Source organism: Lactuca sativa, chromosome 7 (assembly GCF_002870075.4).
Source record: "Lactuca sativa cultivar Salinas chromosome 7, Lsat_Salinas_v11, whole genome shotgun sequence".
In the NCBI taxonomy this organism is placed as follows: domain Eukaryota; kingdom Viridiplantae; phylum Streptophyta; class Magnoliopsida; order Asterales; family Asteraceae; genus Lactuca; species Lactuca sativa.
Window position 1 is genome coordinate 17200648 of NC_056629.2, and position 10862 is coordinate 17211509.

Genomic DNA, 10862 nt, shown 5'->3' on the forward strand with positions numbered 1-10862 from the left:
AAAACGAAAACCAAATATAAAAGTCATGTAACCAAATGTAATGATAATTAGTTAAACATAATGCAAAAACCATAATGCAAAAACCAAAATGCAAAATGCATGTTTACCATAGTCAATGCAAGATGAAACCAAAATCTAATGGTCATGAAAAATGAAAACAAATCTAATAGTTATGCAAACAGCAAAATGAAACCAAAAAATAAAGACCCTAAGTCATCCCTCATCAATCATCATCAAAGTGAAACCCAAGCTCCATATCCATATCTCCCTCCTCATCACCAGACATGCCAATATCTTCTTCTATCTCTTCATCAACCAACCCAAGTCCACTAGATCCAACTATTCCTTTTCCTCTATCATCTCTTGATGATCTAGTTGCATAAAAAGGCTCATTTATCCCTGAGGCTTTTTCCACAGCATCCCAAGTCAAATCTTCACCCTCAAACACTAAATTATCATCTTTATCCTCCTATAATCTCCCTAACAACCACTCATTGCTCTCATCTATTTCATTCAGAAGGATAGGATCAACATTGTCCTTTCTGTTGGTTCTACGATTCAAGGAACGATTGAACTTCACATAAACCATATCATTTAGTCTACTCTATGCCAATCTATTCCATTTTTTTTGTGTGAAGCTACAATGAAAGAGATAAAGCACATTAGACATTTCATAGTGCATGTGTAACTAAAAAAAATAAACTAAATGTCACATAACATACATGTTGAAAGACTCCCCAGTTTCTTTCACAACTTGTTGCACTACATGTGAGGCTAAGCACACGTACAACAAAGTTTTGCAAGTTAGGGGTTGAAGATCCATATGATATCCACCACCCAGCTGTAGGAAACAATGTTTGAAAAAATGATAATCTAACTTCATAATTATAAATCTATAATATTAATATAATATAATTAACATTTAATCTAACCTGGTGCTTTTGTCTTCCTTTGCCTGATTGCCATTTTATTACTAAATAAAGCTTCTGTATTTTGATATGTAACTAATTCGGTGGTTATCTTGCCTTGGATACTAGAATCTGGAACCAATCTCTCAATGCAAGCATATAATCCAGTCATAACTTCTTCACAAGAAGCGTTAATTTTGTTATCATAAAAGATTCCAGGATTTAAGTAATGTCCAGCTGCATGCAAGGGTCGGTGAAGTTGACATTCCCACCTTTGATCAATAATCTGAAAAGCTTTCTTGTACTCCTCTTTTTTGTTGAGAAACGATTTCTGAATAATCTCCTTGGCTCGATCCATCGCCTCATAAATGTAACCCATAGCTGGCTTTTTCCCCATCCACCATTCTAAGGACCTTAACAAGCGGTCCAGTCAACTTACAAGAATAGAGAATATTTCTCCAAAACGAGTCTGATATAAAATAGCCTTTAATCTTGTTTGCTATTGGGTTATTAGCCTTAACCCACTTGATTTTTTCCCACTCTTTTGACAAAACCATTTTTCTTAAATTGTCTTTTTGCTTATGAAATTGCGACAAAGTGATGAATGATGTTGCAAACCTATCAGATGTAACATTGGAATATTAGATAACATCATAACAGAATAATATATATAATTACACAAATTATAAGTTAAATATTAAGAGTCACAAACTGGGTAATAGCAGGTCTATGCAAGTTTCTTTGCTTGGTAAAGTTCCTCATCATGTTTATATGTACCCATTTGCCAACACACATCTCTTCAAAGAACTTTTCACCTTAGGGATTTGCTTGCCAATGTCCTCTAACATAAGATCAATACAATGTGCCGCACATGGAGTCCAGTAGAGGTGTGGTCTTTTGGCTTCCAATAACTTTCCTAAAAAGATGAAAACAAAGCCATAAAATGTTATTTAATTCCATAAAATGTTAAAATTTGATTAACATTAATTAAAACATAAAGTGAATAAAATAAAACAAAGTACAAAGTTAGAAAAAAATACATTATTTACCTGCTTTAACATAAGCCGAGGCGTTATCTGTGATAACTTGTATAACATTTTCCTCTCCCACCTCCCCAACCATGTCATCAAGAATGCCAAACAGCAGCTTTGCATCCTTTGAAACTTCGGATACATCCATGGATTTCATGAAGAAAGATCCACGTGGATAATTCACCAAAAAGTTGATTATATCTTTTTGCACGACTGAATCACGCCACCCATCAGACATGATCGAACAACCTTTTTGAGCCCATTCTGTCTTGTGTTCTTCCCTTTTTAGTTTTTTTTTTTTTTTTTTTTTTTTTTTTTTTTTTTTTTTGTAATGGTGGCTACTTCTTTTCTCAGCAATGGAACCCTTAAGTCATACATGCTTGGTGGTTTCATACCAGGGCCAAACTGACCAATTGCTTCTATCATAATATGAAAACTATCATATGTTGCAGCATTGAAAGGAATGCCTACACAAGTACACAACAATAACATCATAAAACAGATTCTATAATCTATAAGAGTATAAGATTAAAAATCATAAACATATAACAAGTTGATCAAAAAAAATAAATGTAACAACTTCTTTAAAGGAATACATTACCTGCATCATAAAACCATTTTGCTATTTCCTGACATGCTTTATCCCGTAGTTCTTTCCGACACACTTCATTTATCGTTTGTTGTTTCCCTCCTTTTCTACCTTTAATTGTATCTTCGGGTTTTGGAGTGAAAAACATATCAATTGGCCCTTTCTGTTTTGGTTTCTTTCTGGGAGGTAGTTTGCTACATCCTGTTATTTCAATACAATCTTCTTCTTCATCTCCATAATAGTCATCATCAAGGTCCTGTATCCTTGATACCATCTGAATGTTGTCCCTTGCTTCTTGTTTCATTTTCATATAATCTATCATTTCTTTCCGAACATGATCTGGGCATTGTGGGCACTTAGTAACATTCGGAAAACCTCCAACAAGGTGCTGTTTCATACGGCTTGCACCTCCCTTTGTTACTTTCAAACAAAAGGTGCATGTAAAATTGTTTCTAATGTTAGGGTCTTGCACACTATACTTTCTTATAGGATCTGTTTTGAAGCCGGATGAAACATTAACTCCATTCTCAGTATCCATGAATGAGAGTAGTATCCATGAATGAGAGTAGAAAGAATAACAGAGAAGAAGAGAAGAAAAGGTTAACTACTAACTTAACTGTCGATCAAGAATGAGGAGGGAAAAGGAGTAGAAGACTAATAGATAAAGAAAGAGAGAAGAACAAGATTGTCGTGTGAGACTGTGATCGTGTGATCAATTTGTCATGCCTCTTTGTATTCTGGTACAGTGGTACGTAGATCTCTAGGGTAGAAGTAGGGCCGGCCAGAAATATTTAATAGTTGCATGGGTTTTTTTTTTTTTTTTTTTTTTTTTTAACATTATTCAAATAAATGGGCCAGACCATGATGCGCCAATGCGTAATGCGCTGGATGCGCTTGGAAGCGGACGCATTGCCTGGCAACATGTAGGTCGCATCGCCCCACATGTTTGTTGCCCATAACCCATCGCAACGCAACGTAATGGACGCATCATCGCATCAAGCGCGCTTTTTTAAACCAAGTACTACTTATTGTTTGTTTTTAGGAATCACATTTGTCTTGTTAAAACACACGCCTCGTTAATGTATTAACAATCAACGTTTTTGTTAATATATGATTATTTGATTATTTAGAACCAATAATTCAACTACAAAATTTCCTTAATAGCCTTTAATAGTTTAACTGTAGAGAATTAATCCATCCACTTTGAGCTTTTATGTATGCATTTTCTAGTGTTTAATTAAAGCTAACATAAGGACATAATAATATGAAAATATTATTGAATGGAGGGGTACCACTTGTCCAGCAACAATCCTTACCCTACTTTCTTAGCTTGCAATATTATCTTATTATTTTTACAAACTTAAATGACTAGGTAAAGGCTTTACCTAGTAGGAGTTGACAGGACATTTTACATGCTTTAATTCAAACGTAAAGTCTCAAGATACTGCATCTTGTTTTGTCTTCATACAACAAAATCACGGACCCAACACCATATATGCCTACATCACAATCGCAAATATGGTCTGCAGGAAAACTAAGAGCCAACGCCTTCATTAATGCAGCTTGGCATCTAAAAATCCATATTATTAATATGTGCACATGTTTGACTTATTCCTTTGCTTGATAGTATGAAACTCACATGGAGACTTACACCAAAGGGACACATCTTAGCCGGAAACACATACCGATGTTGTTGTTTCAGGATGGAATGAACCCCTCACCACCTCCATTACATTTGCGTTGATGCATGTCGGGAATAGTTTTGAGGTGATAATCGGAGATCTCTAGGGAAATAAAATATAAACACAAGTGGGTCAGGGGGTTTATTAAGAAGTAAATGGGACAGTTACCTTCGCTGGAGATGGCATGACAATAGCTTTGGCGACTTCTTCTTCTCAGAAACCCTAAACGACAGCCACATAAAAACGCAACACTCTATCTCGGTTTCTAGGACTCAACGAAGCTGGATTTGACTTTCTTAAGGATGTGGTTACATCTTTGCTTTCGAGAAAATCGTTTTGTGTAAAGCCAAAAAGGAGAAACGGACATGGACAGGTCCGAAAAATCATAGGCCCATAAATTATTTTGCATTTCCTAGTAGACTAGGTTCATTCAATGGTCCAAAAAAATTAGCTTATCTTTTTTATTACTCTTTCAGCGCGCGGTCTCCAGCAAGAAAGGATGGAGCGGGAATGAAACATCATTACAGGAGGAATGGTACAAGCAACGATTTTAGTTCTTACTTTTGTTTCTTCTTCTTCTTCAATGATAACAATCAACTCAGTTCTTACTTCTATTTCTTCTAATCTTCTTCTTCTTCACTGATAGCAGTCTTCTTTTTCTTTCTTCTCAAAACTCTGAAGCATACCAAATAACAACGATTTCAGTTCTTACAAATCAGAATTCAGAAATCAGAACCATTAAATTTTGAATTCAGAACCATCAAATTTCGACATCAGAAGCTTCATAATCTTACCTGCTTGAGCCTTGAGGTTTCGAAATCAAAGGTAACATTAAACTTTAGTTTTTTTTCAAGGTTTGTTATTTCTAATTGAGTAATTTCTGATCAGTTTCTCTTTTTCTGATCAGATTTTGAAATTCAGAACCATCAACTATGAGTTTTCGTAAATCAGAAGGAAAAAGGAACACAGAATGGAGGTAAATTCGGATTTCAGATTTCAGCTTTTCTACTTTTTCATTTCTAAAAAATTCATAAATTTTGATTTTTCGTTTCTGATAACCTCTGATTTGTAAGAATTAACAACTAAATTTTGATATCAGATTGCAGGTTTTCTGATTTTTTTTAGAAGCATAACATTGTTTTTTTAATTTGAAGTGTCAAAAATCATAAGGTAATTTTTGGATTTCTGATATGATATCATTGTTCGTTTTTTCCTGATAATGATACATTTGTTCTTTTATGATCTAATATGATTTCTTTAAATTTTTGTCTCCGATATGTTATTTGATTTATTATGATTTTTTATATAGTTTTGATACCTTCTCTTGGTGATTTGAAGTGTGGAAAATCTAGAACCAAGAAGAAATCTACAAATCCTAATTCGCAAATAAGGTCGTTTCTGTCTTTTCTATAATTTACGATGCCTTCTAGATTAAAAAAATATGTATCTAGATATGAAAAACGTAAAAAGAAACAAAAAATTGAAGAAGAAAATAAAACTCAAGCAAGATCTATGGATAAGTGTATAACAAAAAAACACAAAACTTTCTGGAAAATGAAACAAAACTGTTAATGAAGATAATCTTAATGGTAATGATTATGTTGATATTGATGTTAATGATAATTATAATGATAATGTTGATGTGAATGATAATCCTAATGTTGATGTTGATGATAATGTTGATTTTCATATTTTTGATATATTTGATCCAAGAAATTAGGATGTTCTTGATTCTAATATGATAAATATTTTAGCATTGAAAGGTCCTAAAAGAGATTTATCCATTATAAAAGGTCCTAAAGATAAACATTTAAGAAGATTTACTGCAACACATTATACTAAAACTTTATCAAATGGGGAAAAATATGATAGAGATTGACTTGTTTATTCTAAAGAAATTGACAAAACTAGTATGGAACATGTTAAAAATATAAATACTTGGTATAATTTGCATTTACGATTACAAAAAAATAAAATAAAACTATTGATAATGTGGCTAAAAAACAATTAAAAAAAAGAAAAAGGTAATTGGAGACAAGTTTTGTTGAGAATTATCTCTATTGTGAAATTCTTGCTAAACATAATCTTGCTTTTCGTGGTACTAATGAGAAAGTTTATGAAGATAATAATGGAAATTTCTTAGGCTTATTTGAATTGTTGGCTGATTTTGACATGGTTTATTATGAGCATATACAACGTATTATAAATGAATTTGGTATCCATAAACATTATTTTGGGCATATGATATAAAATGAATTAATACATTTTCTTTATTCCGAAATAAAATCTATGATTATTAAAAAAAGATAAAAAATGCAAAATATTTTTCTATAATACTTGATTGTACTCCCGATATAAGTCACCAAGAGCAAATGCCTATTATTTATGATATGTAGATGTTTCGTCAAATATTGTTTGCATTGAAGAATCATTTTTATGGTTTCTAGATGTAAATGATACAACCGGCCAAAGACTTTTTCATGTTTTACAAAATGAACTGAATTTGTTTGATCTTGACATTAATAATGTGTGTGGACAAGGTTATGATAATGGATCAAATATAAAAGGAAAACATCAAGGAGTGCAAAAAAAAACTTTTAGATATAAATTCTGGAGCTTTTTATACTCCTTGTGATTGTCATATTTGAACTTAACTTTGTGTGATATGGCTAATACTTATGGTAAAGCTAAAGGTTTTTTTGGAACAATACAATGTATTTATAAAGTTTTTGCAAATTCCACTAAGAGATGGAAAATTTTAAAAGATAATGTGAAAGGGTTAATGATAGATGCCATTTTATGCATATTTTAGGGTAGTTTTTATTATCATTTAGCATCATATTTTGTACATTTTCATGTCATTTATTTAAATAATGTTCATCTCATGTATTTTATTAGAATTTTCGTACTGCTAGCATTTTTTATGTCAATTTTAGATAATTCGAGTGGAGCAGTGCTTTGGGAGCAGTTGGATGCGTGTTTGGAGCTTAAAATGGAGTTATAAGTGAAGGAAGATGTTGAGAAATACTTAAAATATGTTTTGGTCAAGAAACATTTGATTGAGTTGATCACACAAAGATAGAATGTGCAATCTGAAGCTAGAGGATGTTGCTGGCAACTTTGACCCCTTGTCAGCATTTTGACCATATCTCGTGAATGGTAACTCCGACTCAAACCTAGACATAATGCGGGACAATTTTCATGTTTGTGAAAAAGGCAAAATCTGCGATTACATGGCCCAAAAAATGTGATATCAAGTGTGATCGCATGTTTGCCACGAAGCTTCCCATGGTCAAATTAAGTCGTCTGGAAGTCATCCGATGTGAAAAGCCCAAACATGTGATCGCATGTTGTCCAAAAAAAAGCCCAGAACATCAATGTACGTCATTAAATCGGCCCGATACGTGTTTTTAAGAAAACCTGTGATCGCATGTTACTAGATTCTTGTTTCGAAAACTTCCACCTTGAGTATAAATACAACCCTCATAATCAGATGCTTCCAGACGACGAAAACCACTTCTAAAGGTGATTTCTGATACTTTTAAGCGACTTTTGGAGATCTAAAGATTGCGAATCATCTCACACATTTAGTTTAGTATATTTATCAGTAAATGTTTCTTTTATCTAGTTTAGTTTCGTTTTTAGCCATGTCTGGCTAAACTTTTTATTTTCGGTTCTACATAGACTAATACTTTTCATGTGATTAGTTTTCAGACTGATTTTCGTTTTGTATTTCCATCTAGATTTTTCAGTTTTGAGCTTAATAAATGTTTGGTTTTTAATTCTTGTTAGTCTAATCACCTAGATAGTATTTTTATCATTCCAGTTAATCAGTTAAAAGAATCCGTAATTGTTTTTGTCAACTGGTATAAGTAACAAGTATCAGATTGGTTTTATGTTGGGATTTAAGTCTGGTATAAACTGAAAAATCATATCTTTACGCTTCCGAGCTTGTGAGAAGTATTGGGTATTGTTGGGAATTTTACACATATCATAAAGCTGTTTTTCTGATTTAATTAAGAGTTTGTTTAATTGAACAGTAAAAAGTTAGGGTTAATTCAAAGAGCTTGTTTTGATTAACTAATTTAGGTAAAAGAGATTATACTAGAGCTTTTTATTTTTCTCAGTACCAACTTAGATAGAACACATTCTGAATAACCAGATCTGAACTAGTTGCATGATTAGGAAAGTCGCAACATAATTGAAATCGTTTTTAATAACGATTTTCGTTTAATTTAATATCACTACAAATTTTAGTTTTTAGTTAATTCAAAAACCCCCTTTTTAATAATTTCTATTTTGGCTAGAATGTGCCTGATGCAAAAAAGGCATTGACCATTAGGTTGTGTCCTTGAGGATTCGACCCTGCTTCCCTGTGCTATACTTTTAGTGTAACCATCAGTGATATTTTTAATTGTTTAAATCGGGTGCAACAAATGGTCTTAACAAATTGGCACCATTTCTAGGGACGCAGTGCCTTCTAATAGTTTGATGCCCATAATTTTTCATTCAGGTACACCTTTATCTTTTAATCTAGAAATCGAGCGAACTACAAGGAAACTGAAGAAAGAAGCAGCAAAGAGAAAACAATCAGCTGATTCATCATCATCTTCAGTACCTCCAGAAATCTCCACACCACAAGGAACTCCCTTGTGGAACGAATTAGATTCGTTTCTTCCAAAAGTATCCCTATCTTTACCTTCTAATCGTATAAAACATACTCTCCTCCACCCTCAGTCAAATATGAACGCACATATTCTTTAGAATCCGAATCTGATGAAGCAGAAAAGACTCTCAGAGAGTGGGCTACTCAAGAAGTCAATCAACAACCCCTCTGTATCACTCTTCCAGAAGCCCGAAACTTCGAACTTAAATTTGGGCTAATTCTTCTTCTTCCCACTTTCAGAGGATTGGAAAATGAAGACCCACATAAATTCCTTAAGGAATTTCATGTGGTATGTTCAAGAATGAAGCCACATGTTGTCACTGAAGATCAGATAAAGTTAAGGGCATTTCTGTAACATACATAAAATTCATAAAAATTTCAACTTTTTAAAACCAACCAAAAATCATATTTGTTTACAACATAGTTTTCAAAAGATGTTTAATATCATAGGTTTCCTAGAAATCGTAACACAAAACACGAGGAGGTGCACGATCAAGCCTTCGCCTTCTTGCGATCATCTGAGGTACCTGAAACATAATCTAAAATTGTAAGCCCAAAGCTTAGTGAGTTTCCCCCAAAACACCAACACATAACAAAACCAGAATAATACAATAAACAACATGCATATAGAACCTTCAGTATGACTGGAATGCCTCACCGGCCTACAGTCTATTCGGTACGCTCACAGGACCTTCAGCATGACTGGTACACCATCTCGGGCCTTCAGCCTATCTGGTACATTCTCCAGGCCTTCGGCCTGACTGGTACGCCCTACTGGCCTTCAGTCTATCCGGGTGCCCTGGGTTTGTTGTGTTGGAGAATGTAAATGCTGTAACATCCCGTTTATTAAATAAATAAATGGATAAAAAAATTAATAAACGAATAGTGGCCCTAAAATCCATAATATTTAGCGGGGTGTTGGTTTCGGGGAGCCAAACGATATAATTTGGGTTTTCAGGGGTTAAAGTGTAATTCCGGGATTTATTTTGTAAAGATTTTCAGAGGTCAGAGAGTGTTTGGTAAATATTGGACCTAAATTTAAAGATTTTGGAGGCTGAGGGGTTGAATGGTAATATACGGACTTCAATTGAAAATAATTTGTAGAGGAGGGGTTGTTTGGTAATATAGTGGGCTTGTTATGAAAGGATTTTTAGACGCCGGGGCTAAAAGGGTAAATTATGGATTTGGTTTGAAAGAAAAAGAAGAACGAGGGACTGATTTTGTCATTATGGAAGGAAGTTTTATGGGAGTCGGGGTATATAACCCGTCATCCCCCGTAACCCTAACTCTAAAGCAATACAGATGCCACCTTAAGCTTCCACTCCCTCCAGCCGCCAACTCCCTATCGTCGCCGGAAAACCACCACATAGCCATTGTACCAATCCCGTTGCAGACGAAGTACTTTGCACCCCACGACGTGTTAATCGGGGGTTGGTGGGAGGATCCGTCAGACGCTGCCAAACCCTAGCCGCCACCGTTCTCGGTGAAGACGTGCCACCTTTTTCCATCCCCAACCACTGCCGACTGCCGTTGTGAACAACTAATGTCGTCATCTCAATTTCTTACGACTACTTTCCTTCCGGCGAGATCGAGTGGCCACTGTGAGCATCCGTTGCCACCATCTTTCTTCTTTTCTTTCCGTTATCCGCCTTTGTTAGCCACCATTGTGTCGCTAGTGATGTTGGTGTCGTCACCGTGAACCACCAGGTGGGTGGTTATGTTCAAATTTCCGAGCAAGGATGTGTGGGTGTGTGATTCTGCTACTAATGCTCATGTGTGTCTTTTGTTTGGCCAGATATCCCAAGAGAGCCACCACCACCACCACCATGAGGTGGTGGCTAGCACCTCCGACCATCGCCTGCCACCACAAGGGTGGCTGTGTGTGTTATATTATGTGTGTATTTCTTTTGATAACATGTTGTATGTACATTATCTAGACGGAAAAACCTGAAGAAAACCCACCACCACCACCGTGAGGTGGTGACT

The 10862-nt window shown here is 34.7% G+C and overlaps 1 long non-coding RNA gene and 1 pseudogene across 6 annotated transcripts; one reads left to right on the plus strand and one right to left on the minus strand.

Moving 5' to 3' along the window:
* Nucleotides 1–670: 670 nt before the first annotated feature.
* On the minus strand, nucleotides 671–3066 carry LOC111891034 (uncharacterized; annotated as a pseudogene).
* Nucleotides 3067–4425: 1359 nt separating this feature from the next.
* LOC111890971 (uncharacterized) lies at nucleotides 4426–7992 on the plus strand. Of its 6 annotated transcripts, none has more exons than XR_002850060.2 (6): nucleotides 4428–4583; nucleotides 4687–4745; nucleotides 4860–5035; nucleotides 5118–5186; nucleotides 5310–5380; nucleotides 5520–7992. It is a non-coding gene; the product is annotated as an uncharacterized LOC111890971 (long non-coding RNA). The 6 variants fall into 6 exon arrangements; XR_002850058.2 differs by having other exon boundaries at nucleotides 4433–4583; nucleotides 4892–5035; XR_008225057.1 differs by having other exon boundaries at nucleotides 4426–4583; nucleotides 4687–5035.
* The last annotated feature ends 2870 nt before the right edge of the window (nucleotides 7993–10862 follow it).